This window comes from Drosophila persimilis, unplaced genomic scaffold (genome assembly GCF_003286085.1).
Source record: "Drosophila persimilis strain 14011-0111.01,24,50 unplaced genomic scaffold, DperRS2 tig00003933-arrow-pilon, whole genome shotgun sequence".
In the NCBI taxonomy this organism is placed as follows: domain Eukaryota; kingdom Metazoa; phylum Arthropoda; class Insecta; order Diptera; family Drosophilidae; genus Drosophila; species Drosophila persimilis.
The window spans coordinates 4109375-4129069 of NW_020825706.1; the positions used below are offsets into that span (position 1 = coordinate 4109375).

At 48.1% G+C, this 19695-nt stretch overlaps 1 pseudogene; it reads left to right on the forward strand.

Moving 5' to 3' along the window:
- Positions 1-11963: 11963 nt before the first annotated feature.
- The window catches only part of LOC6603617, a 30591-nt pseudogene continuing 22859 nt past the window's right edge, over positions 11964-19695 (forward strand).

Genomic DNA, 19695 nt, shown 5'->3' on the forward strand with positions numbered 1-19695 from the left:
CAACGACCACCTGGCTAGCCTCCCATCCAGTGCTTTGAAGCGCATGAGCCACTGCAAACTCGCGTGATCTGTTATCACCGTGAATGGCATCAGTTCCACGTATGCACGGAATTTCTCAATGGCTCTTACCGCCGCCAGACACTCCTTCTCCGGTACGCTATAATTGAGCTGTGCCCCTCTTAGCTTCGCCGAAAAGAATGCGATCGGGTGCTCTGCTCCTTCATCATCCCTCTGGAAGAGAACTGCTCCAATCCCCACGTGACTCGCATCACACTAGATAAAGAAGTGCTTCTTAAAGTCTGGGTGATGTAGCACGGGGGCGCTGGTAAGTGCTTTTTTGAGCTCCTCGAACGATTTTCCTGCCTCCTCCGTCAGCTTAAATTGCCCTTTTCCTTTCAGACAGTCCGTCAGAGGAGCCGAGAGTGCTGAGAAATTTCGAATAAACCGCCGATACCAGCCAGCTGTCCCCAAAAATCTCCGGATTTGTCTCACGTACCTTGGCATTGGTATTTGTGTGATCGCCTGTACTTTCTCCGGATCTGTCCTCAGTGCGCCGTCGCCTACGATGTACCCTAAATACTTTAGATATTTATAGCCGAATTTCGATTTTTTTCTTCCAATTGTCAGGTTTGCCTCCTTGAGACACTTGGCCACTTCCTCTAACAGGTGTATATGCTCCTCAAACGTCCGGGAAATAACTAGTAGATCGTCTAAGTATACAAAGACATGGCTTCGGAGTCGTTGTGGAATTACTCGATCCATCAACCGACACAGCCGTTGGGCTGCATTGCACAACCCGAAGGGCATCGATTTAAATTGATAGAGTGGTCTGCCTGGCACCGTGAATGCTGTGTACGTCCGACTTTCAGGCTCCAGCTCTATCTGCCAAAATGCGTGCTTTAAATCGATGCTGCTGATGTACACCGTATCCTCTACGCGGCTCAGAATTGACTCGATGCTCTGCAGCGGGTAAGCATCCTTCACGGTTAATTTGTTTAGTTTCCGCGCATCCAGACACAATCGGTTCTTTCCCTGCTTCCGTACCAACGTCACGCGGTTGCTCCACGGGCTCTCGCTGGTTTCGATGACTCCGAGACGCAACATTTCGTCCACCTCAGCAAACAACAGCTCTTGCACCGCGGGAGATACCGGGTAGAATCGCTCCTTTACGGGTACGGCTCCCTCGATTAATTGAATTTCGTGCCTTTCGAGCGTCGTTCTTCCCAAACCATGCGTGTCGAATGCCCTGAAGTTGCTCTTCACCTGGTCCAGACGCGTCTGCTGCGTGTGTGTCAACTCGTGCTGTTCCGTTGGTCTACTCCTAGTCAGCCCCTCAGCATCAATTTCGGCTAATTCCTTGTGTCGTTCTAGACCTACTATATGCGGAGCCAGACCAAACTTCCGCCAGAAATCGACCCCTAGGTACAGCGGTTGCTTCAGCGAGGGACACAGGAACAACTCCATGGTCTGCTTCTGGCCTCCATACGTCATTACCGTCGACACATGTCCCAGTATTTTATGAGGAGTGCCGCCTGCTGTTTGTACTGAGAATTTCTTTATGTCTTGAAGTTTCAGCTCCAATTCTCCTATGAGTTCCAGGCCACCTTTACCCAGGAGGCTCACCGATGCCCCTGTATCCAGTAGTCCCATCAACGTCTTCGGGCCCATCTTTACTCGTGCGAATGGCCTGTCATCCTGACGAATTGCCGAGTGGACTGCTGCACACACCTGGAGCCGCCTCCTCTTGCGCCTCTGAAACCTGTCCCGAGCCCGCTGTGCTCTGACTGCTCTCGTTCGGATACTCTCCGCGACCTAATCCCCCATTATCCGATTCCTAGCCTGCTCGTACTGACGCTGCCTATCCTTTATCGGCTTGCGCTCGGACCATCTAGCTTCGGGTAATACAGCTTGGTTAACCTTATATATGGTAGTGTAAATATTCTTATTGCTACTTCTTTCCTTAGGGGTATCTAATTTAACGTTGGAGGACCTATCTACTGGCTGCTTCGCGGCGACGTGGAACTCGACTCCTCCAATTGCGTCGTGCTCCTTTTCGCGTTTCCCGGTCGACATTTAGGGCATTTAGGGAGGATGACCCCGGCCAGCCCGCACTTGTAGCAGAACAGGTTACGCACGGCCGACTCTCACTCAAAATATGTGTGACCCGGCTGAGCGCAATTCCAGCACCTCAGCTGGGTCCGATCGCCTCCGGGTTCCCTCGTCCTATGTACAGCATCCAATGCCTCGGTCTGTTCCTCCGGGTCGTGGGTGTTCGCATCCAATTCATGCACTTTGTGATCTTCCCTGCGCCTACTACCCCCAAGGTCTGGACCGCTCCTTGTCCATCGCGTCGTCAGCAGTTTCTCGGCGTCCGCACACTCTTCTCGCAGCTTCTGTAAGTTTGGTATCTGCATTGGATAAATCACCCTCGAAATGGCATCGCGAATATTGATCTTTATGATCTTTATTAGATCATAATCCGAGAACGTATTCAGCAACCTCGACCTCAACACCAACATCTCCTGGATGTACTGGTCTGCCGACTCCCCGTGGCGTTGTCGGCGTTCCCTGAGCTCTTGCTCTCGCTCGAACTCTGTCCGACGAACTTGAAATTGTTGCTGGAGACCATATCTCAAGTTCGGCCAGTCCGGCATTCCTACCGTCCGAACATGCATCCAATACCAATCCCTTGCGTGGCCACTGACTAATGTGTGAAAGGCTTTCAACACCTCCGCCCACGCTACCTGATACGACGTCTGTAGGTGCTCCACCCGGAATATGAATTCCGCCACGGGCATCCCCTTTGATCGCCGTCGAAGCTAAGTCCCCATCTTCGTATTTGCACTTGCTCCTGCCTAGCCTCTCCGGAACTCGGTCGATTCTGGTTAGGGTTTGCTCCTGCGCCCATCCCGTTGAACAGCCACTCCTCCACGGGTCTCTGATCGGCTTGGGTGCTCTGATCGGCCTCCAATGTTCGGTTGTCCACGAACAAGTGCGTTGGATGTGCTCGCTGGTTCGCGGGTGCTTCCTGTTGACCTCCTCCCAGACTGGTTGCATTCGATCCCCGTTTCCTTCCATTCGCATCACTCGCCGTTCGCTCCGCTTTTAACGAACCCACCACAGCGTTGATCTCTCGCATGAACTCTAGCATGTCCGCTTGCATTGACGATCTCAGCGCTTCCATTTGCTGCCCGAGCGACGCTCGGTAGGTCTCCTGTGCTTGGGCTAACGCTGCGTTCACGGCTGAGCTTAACTCGGACGGTAACACCAGGTCCTTACGGGTTCGCTGTTGACCTCCTACCGCTCCGGCCTCTGGGTTCTCCTGGTACGAACCCGCATGTACGTTTTCCGCCACTTGCGACGGCCCTTCCGGCCTACTGCCGGCTTTACCGTCCTGGGACCGAGTCGTCGGCATGTTGTACGGCTGGTACCTGCGCTGTGCCTCTGGGCTACGCCTTGTCTTTCCCGACCCTTTAAAAATCTCCGGGTCACTCATCAACCAATTTTCGTAACGTACTCCTTTCCTTTGTCTATTCTCTATTTACTTAACTATCTTGGTGATAAATAAATTGGATTGTTTATTATCCGACTACCCTACTCCTCTAAACACCTAGTTCCTGGCTAAATAATCCTTAATACCTTCAATCGTAACGAGAAAACAAATAAATAAATAGTGCAATAAATAAATAAGCGAATAATTAATTCAATGTTTAGATAACCAAATAAATAAATTCAAATACATAAATCGGTTAATTTAAATCAATAAATTGATAAATCTAAATATCTAAATTGATTTAATCAAATAAATAAACACCTACATCTACCATTAATCGCCTAATTAAATACAACACTAAATAACTAAATACTTCCTCTCCCAAACAAAAACTCTTTTTCCGATGACTTGCCTAATGCCTACTTCTAAAATTGCTTCCAAACAATGCTAGCGAGGATTGTTAGTCCTCAAAAAAAAGATGATTTCCCTTTGGGTTTTCTTGCTTCGGCTTTCCAATAGTCTGCTAAATCACTAACAAAAAAAAACATATAATTCCCAAACTGCTTCAGACAAAAATTCACCTTTAATTTGTTTGGTGGGACGAGAGACAACTGCATTTATTGTTTTGCAGGTGAGCGGACCCCCTTCTTTTCCCCTTGCTATATACCTTCGCTTCCTTTTTCTAAGTGCCAACTCCCTTTGCTGTTTCCTCACTCAGATCACCGTGGATCCCCCAGAATCGGACAACGACGTTAATGCCTCTGGACATAACCCGGACCACGACTCGACAGATCCCCCGGCACCTCTTCCTCTTTTCAGATCCGGACAGCGGGCTCCACGAGTCGGACAACGAGGCTACTACCACCTGGTAATACCTGGACCACAACTCGGGACCCACACTTCCTTCCCTTCTACCTCCGATACATAACTACCATGTCCATTTTCCTCACTTCTACTCCTCTCAGCGGCTACGACGGCTAGGATTTATTCCCGGCTCGCGGACCGGCTGAGTTTCGTTATACCAGGGTTCTATTTTACACCGGGTCTTTAAGACTCGTGTTTAAAATCGATCCCTTCTATTTTCATTTGGGCGCCATTTGTTATGATCCGCCTCTTTGCCACCCTGGCCTATCGTTCCCAGCTAGCTCACGGGGAAGTCAGGGGTGTTTCCGACCCGATAAGTCAGGGGACGGATTGAACAAAACAAAAACAAAAAAACATACAAAAAAAACATATCTAATTTATAGGACAGACTTGTCTTCGTTGGCACTTTCGTCAGCGGGGATAGTTGGTTTCGTTATCCCTAGCAGGGTCCCACCCCTCCATGAGCGCCACCTTCCATGAGCGCTCCCTTTTCATATTCAGGGTCCCACTCTTCTTCTCGCTCTCGTCCCACCCAACTACCGTTTTCTATTCACTCATGACTCTTTTCAAATTTTCATTTTTATATCCATTATATTTTCTTACTTATCTTCTTGAACATTAATTCATAATCTAGGTTTATATAAAGGAAACAAATACTAACACTAAAAAAATACTAACAAAAAAAAATAAACCCTATTTCGGCCGAATTGGCAGCCCCCTTTGCTAGAAGTTGTTGCTTCCTGATGCTTGCTGATGTTTACGTTTAATCGTGGTGTTCTTTTTATATGATCGTGATATATTGTTTAATTGTGGGTCGGACGGGTGTAGATGTGTGAAATGTGGTGATGTTATGTGATGTGTTATGAATGAGGGTATACATGTGTGGGTTGGGTGTGATGTGTGTGGATGAAGGTGTGTGACATTGATTCGTGTGGGTTTATTTCTGCTTTGAAGTCTGGATTCTTTCCCCGGGGGGGTTGGTGTGTGGGGACAGAAGCGTGTCTCCAGTCGATGCTCCGCTGACGGTTCCTTGGTGCCGGTGCTCCGCTGACGGTTCCTTGGTGTCGGTGCTCCGCTGCCGGTTCTCGCACCAGTTTTCCGGCCTGGCCAGTACCGGGCTGCTGCTGCCGCGGTCCGCCGCTTCTGCTGATGTTGATGCCTGCCGCTGATGTCTTGGTGGGATCGTCGTCTCCACGATCATCAATTTTGTTTCCTTTTTTTTTTTTCAGGGCACGTGCGGCCTCCACTATTCTCCACCGGAAAACTCCCTTTTTTCTTTCTCTTCCTCCTCGCACCGTTTCCTTTTCTCCCACGCAACTCTGCCACTGCTTCCCAGGATCCACTATAGATGCCGCTGTCTCTTTCATCTCCAGCCCTGATACTTATCGGCTCTCTCCAAAACCGCCCATAACAAAGGAACGGGCAGAAGCAGCAGCAATACGTCTAAGAGACTCAGATCAATGGGTGACACAGTGCATAGGTCACTCAGCCATATTAAATAGCAGTACCGTCCCCTCAAAAACAGACTACCAAGTTCCAAGAGAGTATACAGACACTCCTTTCGACACAATCATCCCTCATAGAGACGAATGGCTCGAGGGACTCCCAGGCCCTGATGGGGCCATAAACATCTTCACAGATGGATCAAAGCTGGACGACAGAGTCGGAGGGGGAATCTACTCTGAACAGCTAAACATAAGGCATTCCTTCAGACTCCCAGATCACTGCAGTGTCTTTCAAGCGGAAGTCATAGCAATCAGGGAGGCAATTGTGTCGTTCTAGACCTACTATATGCGGAGCCAGACCAAACTTCCGCCAGAAATCGACCCCTAGGTACAGCGGTTGCTTCAGCGAGGGACACAGGAACAACTCCATGGTCTGCTTCTGGCCTCCATACGTCATTACCGTCGACACATGTCCCAGTATTTTATGAGGAGTGCCGCCTGCTGTTTGTACTGAGAATTTCTTTATGTCTTGAAGTTTCAGCTCCAATTCTCCTATGAGTTCCAGGCCACCTTTACCCAGGAGGCTCACCGATGCCCCTGTATCCAGTAGTCCCATCAACGTCTTCGGGCCCATCTTTACTCGTGCGAATGGCCTGTCATCCTGACGAATTGCCGAGTGGACTGCTGCACACACCTGGAGCCGCCTCCTCTTGCGCCTCTGAAACCTGTCCCGAGCCCGCTGTGCTCTGACTGCTCTCGTTCGGATACTCTCCGCGACCTAATCCCCCATTATCCGATTCCTAGCCTGCTCGTACTGACGCTGCCTATCCTTTATCGGCTTGCGCTCGGACCATCTAGCTTCGGGTAATACAGCTTGGTTAACCTTATATATGGTAGTGTAAATATTCTTATTGCTACTTCTTTCCTTAGGGGTATCTAATTTAACGTTGGAGGACCTATCTACTGGCTGCTTCGCGGCGACGTGGAACTCGACTCCTCCAATTGCGTCGTGCTCCTTTTCGCGTTTCCCGGTCGACATTTAGGGCATTTAGGGAGGATGACCCCGGCCAGCCCGCACTTGTAGCAGAACAGGTTACGCACGGCCGACTCTCACTCAAAATATGTGTGACCCGGCTGAGCGCAATTCCAGCACCTCAGCTGGGTCCGATCGCCTCCGGGTTCCCTCGTCCTATGTACAGCATCCAATGCCTCGGTCTGTTCCTCCGGGTCGTGGGTGTTCGCATCCAATTCATGCACTTTGTGATCTTCCCTGCGCCTACTACCCCCAAGGTCTGGACCGCTCCTTGTCCATCGCGTCGTCAGCAGTTTCTCGGCGTCCGCACACTCTTCTCGCAGCTTCTGTAAGTTTGGTATCTGCATTGGATAAATCACCCTCGAAATGGCATCGCGAATATTGATCTTTATGATCTTTATTAGATCATAATCCGAGAACGTATTCAGCAACCTCGACCTCAACACCAACATCTCCTGGATGTACTGGTCTGCCGACTCCCCGTGGCGTTGTCGGCGTTCCCTGAGCTCTTGCTCTCGCTCGAACTCTGTCCGACGAACTTGAAATTGTTGCTGGAGACCATATCTCAAGTTCGGCCAGTCCGGCATTCCTACCGTCCGAACATGCATCCAATACCAATCCCTTGCGTGGCCACTGACTAATGTGTGAAAGGCTTTCAACACCTCCGCCCACGCTACCTGATACGACGTCTGTAGGTGCTCCACCCGGAATATGAATTCCGCCACGGGCATCCCCTTTGATCGCCGTCGAAGCTAAGTCCCCATCTTCGTATTTGCACTTGCTCCTGCCTAGCCTCTCCGGAACTCGGTCGATTCTGGTTAGGGTTTGCTCCTGCGCCCATCCCGTTGAACAGCCACTCCTCCACGGGTCTCTGATCGGCTTGGGTGCTCTGATCGGCCTCCAATGTTCGGTTGTCCACGAACAAGTGCGTTGGATGTGCTCGCTGGTTCGCGGGTGCTTCCTGTTGACCTCCTCCCAGACTGGTTGCATTCGATCCCCGTTTCCTTCCATTCGCATCACTCGCCGTTCGCTCCGCTTTTAACGAACCCACCACAGCGTTGATCTCTCGCATGAACTCTAGCATGTCCGCTTGCATTGACGATCTCAGCGCTTCCATTTGCTGCCCGAGCGACGCTCGGTAGGTCTCCTGTGCTTGGGCTAACGCTGCGTTCACGGCTGAGCTTAACTCGGACGGTAACACCAGGTCCTTACGGGTTCGCTGTTGACCTCCTACCGCTCCGGCCTCTGGGTTCTCCTGGTACGAACCCGCATGTACGTTTTCCGCCACTTGCGACGGCCCTTCCGGCCTACTGCCGGCTTTACCGTCCTGGGACCGAGTCGTCGGCATGTTGTACGGCTGGTACCTGCGCTGTGCCTCTGGGCTACGCCTTGTCTTTCCCGACCCTTTAAAAATCTCCGGGTCACTCATCAACCAATTTTCGTAACGTACTCCTTTCCTTTGTCTATTCTCTATTTACTTAACTATCTTGGTGATAAATAAATTGGATTGTTTATTATCCGACTACCCTACTCCTCTAAACACCTAGTTCCTGGCTAAATAATCCTTAATACCTTCAATCGTAACGAGAAAACAAATAAATAAATAGTGCAATAAATAAATAAGCGAATAATTAATTCAATGTTTAGATAACCAAATAAATAAATTCAAATACATAAATCGGTTAATTTAAATCAATAAATTGATAAATCTAAATATCTAAATTGATTTAATCAAATAAATAAACACCTACATCTACCATTAATCGCCTAATTAAATACAACACTAAATAACTAAATACTTCCTCTCCCAAACAAAAACTCTTTTTCCGATGACTTGCCTAATGCCTACTTCTAAAATTGCTTCCAAACAATGCTAGCGAGGATTGTTAGTCCTCAAAAAAAAAGATGATTTCCCTTTGGGTTTTCTTGCTTCGGCTTTCCAATAGTCTGCTAAATCACTAACAAAAAAAAACATATAATTCCCAAACTGCTTCAGACAAAAATTCACCTTTAATTTGTTTGGTGGGACGAGAGACAACTGCATTTATTGTTTTGCAGGTGAGCGGACCCCCTTCTTTTCCCCTTGCTATATACCTTCGCTTCCTTTTTCTAAGTGCCAACTCCCTTTGCTGTTTCCTCACTCAGATCACCGTGGATCCCCCAGAATCGGACAACGACGTTAATGCCTCTGGACATAACCCGGACCACGACTCGACAGATCCCCCGGCACCTCTTCCTCTTTTCAGATCCGGACAGCGGGCTCCACGAGTCGGACAACGAGGCTACTACCACCTGGTAATACCTGGACCACAACTCGGGACCCACACTTCCTTCCCTTCTACCTCCGATACATAACTACCATGTCCATTTTCCTCACTTCTACTCCTCTCAGCGGCTACGACGGCTAGGATTTATTCCCGGCTCGCGGACCGGCTGAGTTTCGTTATACCAGGGTTCTATTTTACACCGGGTCTTTAAGACTCGTGTTTAAAATCGACCAAATTTCATTTGGGCGCCATTTGTTATGATCCGCCTCTTTGCCACCCTGGCCTATCGTTCCCAGCTAGCTCACGGGGAAGTCAGGGGTGTTTCCGACCCGATAAGTCAGGGGACGGATTGAACAAAACAAAAACAAAAAAACATACAAAAAAAACATATCTAATTTATAGGACAGACTTGTCTTCGTTGGCACTTTCGTCAGCGGGGATAGTTGGTTTCGTTATCCCTAGCAGGGTCCCACCCCTCCATGAGCGCCACCTTCCATGAGCGCTCCCTTTTCATATTCAGGGTCCCACTCTTCTTCTCGCTCTCGTCCCACCCAACTACCGTTTTCTATTCACTCATGACTCTTTTCAAATTTTCATTTTTATATCCATTATATTTTCTTACTTATCTTCTTGAACATTAATTCATAATCTAGGTTTATATAAAGGAAACAAATACTAACACTAAAAAAATACTAACAAAAAAAAATAAACCCTATTTCGGCCGAATTGGCAGCCCCCTTTGCTAGAAGTTGTTGCTTCCTGATGCTTGCTGATGTTTACGTTTAATCGTGGTGTTCTTTTTATATGATCGTGGGTCGGACGGGTGTAGATGTGTGAAATGTGGTGATGTTATGTGATGTGTTATGAATGAGGGTATACATGTGTGGGTTGGGTGTGATGTGTGTGGATGAAGGTGTGTGACATTGATTCGTGTGGGTTTATTTCTGCTTTGAAGTCTGGATTCTTTCCCCGGGGGGGTTGGTGTGTGGGGACAGAAGCGTGTCTCCAGTCGATGCTCCGCTGACGGTTCCTTGGTGCCGGTGCTCCGCTGACGGTTCCTTGGTGTCGGTGCTCCGCTGCCGGTTCTCGCACCAGTTTTCCGGCCTGGCCAGTACCGGGCTGCTGCTGCCGCGGTCCGCCGCTTCTGCTGATGTTGATGCCTGCCGCTGATGTCTTGGTGGGATCGTCGTCTCCACGATCATCAATTTTGTTTCCTTTTTTTTTTTCAGGGCACGTGCGGCCTCCACTATTCTCCACCGGAAAACTCCCTTTTTTCTTTCTCTTCCTCCTCGCACCGTTTCCTTTTCTCCCACGCAACTCTGCCACTGCTTCCCAGGATCCACTATAGATGCCGCTGTCTCTTTCATCTCCAGCCCTGATACTTATCGGCTCTCTCCAAAACCGCCCATAACAAAGGAACGGGCAGAAGCAGCAGCAATACGTCTAAGAGACTCAGATCAATGGGTGACACAGTGCATAGGTCACTCAGCCATATTAAATAGCAGTACCGTCCCCTCAAAAACAGACTACCAAGTTCCAAGAGAGTATACAGACACTCCTTTCGACACAATCATCCCTCATAGAGACGAATGGCTCGAGGGACTCCCAGGCCCTGATGGGGCCATAAACATCTTCACAGATGGATCAAAGCTGGACGACAGAGTCGGAGGGGGAATCTACTCTGAACAGCTAAACATAAGGCATTCCTTCAGACTCCCAGATCACTGCAGTGTCTTTCAAGCGGAAGTCATAGCAATCAGGGAGGCACTAGATTGCCTACAAGCGGCTGCCGTCACGGCAACCAAGCTAAACATTTATAGCGACAGCCAGGCTGCGATCAAATCGCTAAGCGCGATTTCCTTGAACTCGGCCACCGTGGCAGACTGCCGCAAATCTCTGCACGAGATGGCTCAGCAATTTGCTATTAGCCTAATTTGGGTCCCGGGCCACCGGGACATCGAGGGCAACTGTATAGCGGACGAGCTGGCCAGATCTGGCACTACAATCCCCCTTCTCCAAGACAAGGAGGATATCTGTATGCCAATGGCCACCTGTAAGCTCATTATAAGGGAGCAATACAAACGACTAAAAAACGATATGTGGCAAACAGTGCCACGATGTCGCACAACTCGGCAAACATGGCCGACCATGGACATGAAGCGCACCTCCGAGCTCCTCAAGTTAAGCAGGAAAAGGTGCAGCGCAGTCACACGTTCCCTCACGGGACACTGGCTAATAGGCACCCACGCTAACAGGCTGGGGGCCCCACATAACGATTTTTTTCGCAGCTGTAGAGACGAGGAAGAGGAGGAGACAGTGGAACATCTGTTCTGCTCCTGCCCGGCTCTCAGCAGAAGAAGGCTACAGCACCTGGGCTCAGCCTTTCTACACGACATTTCAGAGATGTCCAAACTATGTCCCAGGAGGATAGCGAACTTTGTGAGAGCATCTGGATGGGATAATTGCTGACAGGAAGTCTCACAACGCAGGAAGGAAATGATCCTATGCGGTATCACAACGGGCCGAAACCGGCCTAAGTGTGACGGGCTCCGAGCGAGCCCGGCAGCCGCCTCAACCTAACCTAACCTAACAAATATACAAATACCCAAAAGACCACACATAAACATATAAACACACCAGCGCATATGTCATACGATCCACCACTTATATAAGTTAACACCCTAAGAGTTCAATACTCTTATTTGCAATTAAAACAGAAAAAAAGTATAAAAATTCTTGCCTAATAGTTGTTACCCAACTGTAATAACAATGTGTAAGAATTCTGTCACAATTTACACAAAAAGTAAAAACCATTTCATGCCTAAAACAAGAACCGAAACATTGTATTTCTGGAAGTGCTTATGCGTTCCACTTCAAGTCAGCACTTCACGAGAAAACCATCGGCCCCACCCCGTCTTCGACGTCGCGACTGCGATAATGCCGACAATGCAATTCTGATGATTCCGCTGTTCTTCATCGACCCAACATCGACCAGCAACATTGATTTCCTATTGCCGGTCAATAACTGCAACTCCGCCGCCGCCTACAACAATTCTGATGACCCCAACAATTCGGCCGCTGCCGAAGTTCCTCTGCCGCGATCATCGATAGGTTTCTTTAAGAATTATAAATCTAGATTTAAGCAGTCGCATTCTGATATTCAATAAAAGCACTTCGCTAAAAAGTGAACAGAATAAAAAATAATCTTTTATTTTGTCCTTCCAACGAGGATAAAATTAACTGGCGCCCGAGCAGGGACCTGACTAGTGAACAACACAACAAAAAGTTTAGTACGTTCGCGAAAACTGCAAAAACTTGCAGCCGTCGGTCTCAAACATAACTACCGGTTCGACTCACAATATTTCGTAATATTGTCCGGTGACTCCAATTCCTGAAAGTTCCTTACTCAGGAAACCCAACCAAAAGGGGCGAGTTCTAGGAACCTCAGTAAGGTGATACCATCATAAAAGGGACCAATTCCGGATCGCCCGTTGGAGGAGCCACATCCAACATGTTAAGAGAAGTAAAACAAAAAAAACAAAACAACGGAAAACATAAAAACAAAAAGAAAAAAAAAAAACATTAAGAAAAATTCACATAAGTGAAACACTTAAAAAAATAAAATTTCCGCGCGATAAAAAAAATATAAGACGGGAAACAAAAACCCCAAAGGGAAAAAGAAAATAAAAACCCAAACCTACGAAAGCTAAACCAAACAAAATACCTATTCACATATTTCAACGAGGGGGAACGTTGTGAGTTGCTGCGGACACCGCAACTCTACAGTTATACCCGATACTAAGTAAGTATGGCTCTCCTTCGGCAGACGCCGCTAATATTAAACGACAGGACAAAGAGTGCGTGCGAGAGAGACAGAAAATCAGTCTGAGCGTGACGTCGGGCGCTGCATAGCCACTGCAAATTGATTTTTTGCTTTTGGCTACAAAAATTATCTGCTCTGATCCAGATTCAGCAATCTGATAGATATGGTCATCTATGATTCAGCGTTTTTAGTTTTCTCGAATGTGCAATATTGTGGATGCAACAGATTTTCGTCCTTTGCGTGGGCGGAAGGGGGTAAGGCGAAATTTTGAGATGTACGTTTTATAGTGAGATCTAACAGAAGTGCGGATACCAAATTTGGTTACTCTAGCCTTAATAGTCTCTGAGATTTGGGGATGCTCCAGATTTTCGTCCTTTGCGGGGGCGGAAGGGGGTGTGGCGAAATTTGGACACGAAACGGTCAAGGTCCGATATCACAGGAGTGTGGATACCAAATTTGCTCTGGCTCTTATAGGTTCTGAGATCCTTGAACTCATATTTTTCAATTGGCAAAACCGACCATGAAACCTGTGTGTTAGAGAGAGACAGAGCGAGAAAGAATGAAATTGTTTTCTTGATTCTGGCTATAATAATTATACGATCTGGTTCAGATTTTGCACTCTAGAAGATATAGTCATCTTCTACGATTCTGCGTTTTTAGTTTTCTCGTATCTTCGAATTTGTGGATGCCACAGACTTTCGCCCTTTGTGGGGGCGGAAATGGGCGGGGTGAAGTTTTGAAATATTTTTGTAGCAGTGACATATCACAGAAGTCTGCACCAAAACATCGTTGCTCTAGCTCTTATAGCACTTTTACCACAAATCTAATATACCCCAATACCCATTTTGAGTATCGGATATAAAAACTCCTCACTACCCTACATAGAGTCTAGATTGTGGAGTGGACAGACCTTAAAAATCTTAGTAGATACCGGCTATAATAAAAGTTATATTCAACCCCTACATGTTAATAATCCAATTTTAAACCAAAAACCTTTTAACGCTATCACCGTTAGTGGCAGCATAAAAATAACACACCATAAAATTGCAAACATTTCAATATCCCTTATATTAATGTAACATTTTTTCTGTTACCCACATTAAAATCATATGACGCCATACTAGGAAATGACTATCTCAAAGAATTAGGGGCAGTCATCGACATAAAAAAAACGAACACTAACAATAAACAATGGTCAAGTTATTCCGATAAAGGAACAATTCCTGGAAGCAGTGAATGTCATATTTAATAGGACAGAACACCTAACAGAAACACAAAAACTAACCCTCGAAAATCTCTTTAAAACGCACTCTAATTTGTTCGCAGATCCAAACAGAAAACTTACTTACACCACAAACATTAAAGCAGATATCCGCACCACCTCGGATACTCCAGTTTATTCACGATGTTACCCCTTACCAGTGGGATCCAAAACAGAAGAAGAGAAACAAATAAAAGAACCACTAGATAACGGGATAATTAGACTATCTCGGTCCCCTTACGTATTCCCCCGTATGGCTGGTTCCGAAAAAATGGATGCCTCTCAAAAGAAAAAGTTCAGAGTAGTTATCGATTACAGGAAACTAAATCTAGTTATTGCTGCTGATAAATATTCCATTCAAAATATAAATGAAGTTTTAGCACAACTAGGAAACAACAAGTCCTTTTCAGTACTAGATCTTAAAAGTGGTTTCCATCAAATTCTGTAAAAAAAATCAGATATCGAAAAAACTGCATTCTCCATCAACAACGGTAAATACGAATTCATACGTCTCCCCTTTGGATTAAAAAATGCACCACCAATATTCCAGCGCACCCTTGATGATATCCTTCGACCACATATTGGTGAAATCTGCTATATTTATATTGACGACATAATTATTTTTGGGAACGATGAAGAAACACATGCTAACAATCTCGCGACCATATTCGATACCCTTGAACAAGTCAATATTAAATGCGGACTCGACAAATGCGAGTAAGATTTTTAGGATATATTATTTCCGATAGAGGCATAGAAACAAATCCTGCAAAGGTAGAAGCTATTGGCGCAGAAAGTCCACGGATGTTTCGTACTTTTTATGATTTTATTTTACTTAATTCTTTTCCAACCACTCCGTCTTGTCGATACAGCAAAAGTGCTCATTGAACCCAGCGCCGATCTCTAATTCTCTTCCGATCTAGTTCTCGCATAGTTCTAGTTCGCAGAACTAGAACTATCGGATGATAATTCATATCGATACTTATTCAGATACTTACGATACATTTGTAGATTAACACTAATAATTATAAGCTAGCAGCAAGGTAAATATAAATGTAGGGTTATAATACTAAAACAACCTAACAAAGCCATTTCCAAGTATCCTTGTCCGAAAACATTAAAGGATCTCAGATCCTTCCTAGGATTATCCGGTTACTATAGAAGATGGAAGGACTATGCAATGCTAGCTAAACCACTTACCTCATTATTAAGAGGGGAAGATGGTCGCATATTTAAAAACGAGGGGGAACGTTGTGAGTTGCTGCGGACACCGCAACTCTACAGTTATACCCGATACTAAGTCAGTATGGCTCTCCTCCGGCAGACGCCGCTTATATTAAACGACACGACAAAGAATGCGTGCGAGAGAGACAGAAAATCAGTCTGAGCGTGACGTCGGGCGCTGCATAGCCAATGCAAATTGATTTGTTCCTTTTGGCTACAAAAATCTATCTGATCTGATCTAAATTCAGCAACCGGATAGATATAGTCATTCTCTATGATTCTATTTAGTTTTCTCGAATCTGCAATATTGTGGATGCAACAGATTTTCGTCCTTTGTGGGGGCGGATGGGGGTGGGGCGAAATTCTGAGATATACGTTTGATAGTGACATCTTAAAGGAGTGTGTGTACCAAATTTGGTTACTCTAGCCTTAATAGTCTCTGAGATTTGTGGTTGCCTCAGATTTTCGTCCTTTGCGGGGGCGGAAGGGGGTGTGGCGAAATTTTGACACAAAACGGTCAAGGTCCGATATCACAGGAGTGTGGATACCAAATTTGGTTGCTCTAGCTCTTATGGGTTCTGAGATCCTTGAACTCATATTTTGCAATTGGCAAAACCGACCATGAAACCTGTGTGTTAGAGTGAGACAGAGCGAGAAAGAGTGAAATTGTTTTCGTGATTCTGGCTGTAATAATTATACGATTTGGTTGAGATTTTACATTCTAGAACATATAACCATCTTCTACGATTCTGCGTTTTTGGTTTTATCGTATCTTTAAAAATGTGGATGCCACAGATTTTCGTTCTTTGTGGGGCAGAAGTGGACGGGGCGAAGTTTTGAAATATTTTTGGAGCAGTGACATATCACAGAAGTCTGGATCCAAAACATCGTTGCTCTAGCTCTTATAGTCTTTGAGCATTAGGCGCTGAAGGGGACGGACAGACGGACAGACGGACAGACGGACGGACGGACAGACAGACATGGCTCAATCGACTCGGCTATTGATGCTGATCAAGAATATATATACTTTATGGGGTCGGAAACGATTCCGTCTGGACGTTACACACATACACTTTTACCACAAATCTAATATACCCCAATACTCATTTTGAGTATCGGGTATAACAACTCGAGCAAAAAAATCATTCACCTTAACCCAGAGGCAATGGCAGCTTTCAAAAAACTCAAGAACACACTCTGTTTGGAGGGGGGCGGATCGAGGTTCAATTTCCAGCGGCGAGGTGTAGGTTCCAGTTTATTCTCTGGGTATTAGCGCAGTATGTACCGGTTGCAGCGGGGGTGAAAACGTAACTACTACTTTTGGTGCTTTTTCTGCCGTGAGCGCCGTTTGGATCGTGGATTGTGGATCCGAGCGCCCCTCCGAGCGCGCGAGAGCGAGCCGGGCCCGAGCGCGCGGAGCCGGCATAGTGCGCGAAAACTGTATGCTGCTGGCCTGAACATCCTCCCCCCCCCCCTTGCAGAATTGCAAAGTATCATGGGGTGGCCTATGGCTGGGTGCACGCCCCCGACACGATCCATCCAAAAACGGTGCTCTGGGCCACCGGCAGGCCGTCCTCACGCGCAAGGAACCCGGGCTGGATCACCTTCGGGTATACATCTGCTCCCAAGATGATCGATAAACTGTTCATCGGCAAGCCTCAGGTCACCGAAACGCGCCCGGACGGAATCGCTCAGCTGTCGGGTAGGCGTGCGGATGCGCAAACGGGGCTGGACCTTGAGCATCGTCTCCAACTGGAAGTCGCCCATTTTGGCGCGGATCACCGCCGTACACACTTTCTAGTCCCCCACACAAGTGGTTGGCAACTTGAAGGCGCTGGCCAAGGATTCGTCAATACAGCTCACCGGCGTGCATGGGTCGATGAGCGCCGCCGTCTCGAAGTTTTTGGAACCCGTATCCAAGACCACCAGCGCCGTCGGGAGGATGATGAGGCTTCGATGTTGTAGAAGTGAGTCGACGGATGGTGCCGGGGTCCCTGCCACGGGGCGGCTCACGGGGAGACGAGGGCGGCGGTCGGCGTGGGCCGACGTGGATGGCGACGATGCAGCCGAGGCTGTGCGGGCTGGACGCCGAGGTCGGCGTTCGACGTGGGGCGCTGTAGATGGCGTCGATGTTCCTGAGGCCGAGCGGGCTGGACGCCGAGGACGGCGTCTGACGTGGGGCGCTGTAGGTGGCGACGATGCTCCTGAGGCCGAGCGGACTGGACGACGAGACGAGGGTATGTGGAGTAGAGTGTGGTGGTTTTTGTCACACACCCGGCACAGCCCGCCACTGCGGCAATCCTGGCCGGAGTGTTGGTGGGCCAGGCAGTTCCCGCAATATTTGTTAACGAGGACAGCTCGGAGTCTCTTCTCAGGGCTCAGGCGAAGGAAATGGTGACAGGTCCGCAGCGGATGAACTCCTCGGCAGACCCGGCAACTCGTGATCACTCGATCACGACGGCTCTCCGTGGTGCGGTTGGCGCGGATCCGTGGGGCCATGTCTGGATGAGGATGGAACTAGGATGGAATAGAGAAGTCGAAGAAGTATTAGTGCGGAGCTGTGAATGGGACAAGTGCACATTCACGTTATTGTTGGATGGAACTACGGGGTTCTACTGGCAGGAGAACGACCTTTACAACCGGTCTCTTGAGGGTACCGCGGGCAGTAAGGATATCCACCACACGGACCCTGTCGTCGGCACCGGGATACACGGAAGTTATCCTTCCGAGCGGCCATTCGTTGGACGGCAGGTTATCCTCTTTGATGACCACCATATCGCCAATCTGCAGATTTGGCGTCGGCGTCTGCCACTTAGTCCGCTTGTGGAGCTCCTTGAGGTATTCCTCCTTCCACCTTTGACAGAACTGTTGGTTGAGGGCCTTCAAATGCTGCCACCGATTGATGATCGAATTAAGGTTCCCCTTTATTTCGGGCTCGGCCGTATTCATTAAGGGTCCCCCAATAAGGAAGTGCCCGGGAGTGAGGGCTAGCAGCTCCGTCGGATTATCGGACATCGGTGAGAGCGGCCTGGAATTGAGGAACGCTTCAATCTTCGCGAGCAGCGTAGTAAGCTCCTCAAACGTATACCTCCGAGTGGACGTGGCCTTGTAGAAGAGAGTTTTGAAACTCTTCACTCCGGCTTCCCATAGACCTCCCATATGTGGAGCTCCTGGTGGGATGAAGCGCCACGACACCCGCTGATGGCTATACGCATCAGTCACCGAGTCCTTAAACGCGTCAAGGAAGTCACTGGAAAGCAGGGTTGCTGCACCAACGAAAGTTTTTCCATTATCTGAATGGATACGCTGTGGACATCCGCGCCTTGCGACGAACCGAGCGAAAGCGGCGAGAAATTTTTCGGTGGTGAGGTCGGACGTGGGTTCTAAATGTATCGCCTTTGTGGAAAAGCACACGAATACGCACACATACCCCTTCGTGATCAGACATGCTCTCCCTGTATAGTTCCGTATTTCGAAAGGACCCGCGTAATCAATCCCTGTATGCGTAAACGGTCTGGAAAAGGACGACCGCTCGGTTGGAAGATCCCCATTTGGGTTTGCAACCTCCTTTTGTGAATCACGCAGACCTTGCAGGAATTCACAACCCCCTTCATAAGCCTTTGAACCTTTGGAATCCAATACTTTGATCGAATGAGGCGCACCATTGGTTGCCGCCATGAAGAGTTATCCGGTGTGTAAATTGCGCGAGAAGGCGAGACAATCGACAATTGTATGGGAGAATGATTGGATGTCGTTCGTCGTATCTGCGATACGGCCGCATGCTCTGATCAACCCATGGCGGTCTAGGAAAGGGTTCATGTTCAGGATAGAACTTGACCGTGGCGTTGGCCGCTTACCGCTTAGGCAGCGGTACTCCTCGGGGTATTCTCTACGCTGCGTCTCTAGGATAAGAGTTTTTTCAGCTTCGGTAATCTCGCCGCTCGTAAGATGGCCCTTTTGCGCGGTGGCTAACTTCTGGCAGCGCTTGGTAAAGCGCAGGATATATGCTCGGACTCGTAGAGCTCTCTCCAGACTGGAGAATCGTTCGAGGAAGTCTTCGGCTGGGTCGAGTGCGAAATGGGCCTTTACAGTTCACTGCTCTAAGGTCATAACGGGGGAGTTACTAACTGGTGCCGGCCATTGATCTCGGCCGCTCTGCAGCCAAGTTGGTCCGTGCCACCAGAGTTGGATATCTACCAACTCCTGTAATGGCACGCCTCTGCTGGCTAAATCCGCGGGGTTCTGTTCGGATGGAACGCGGCACCACTTCTCAATATCGGTCGCT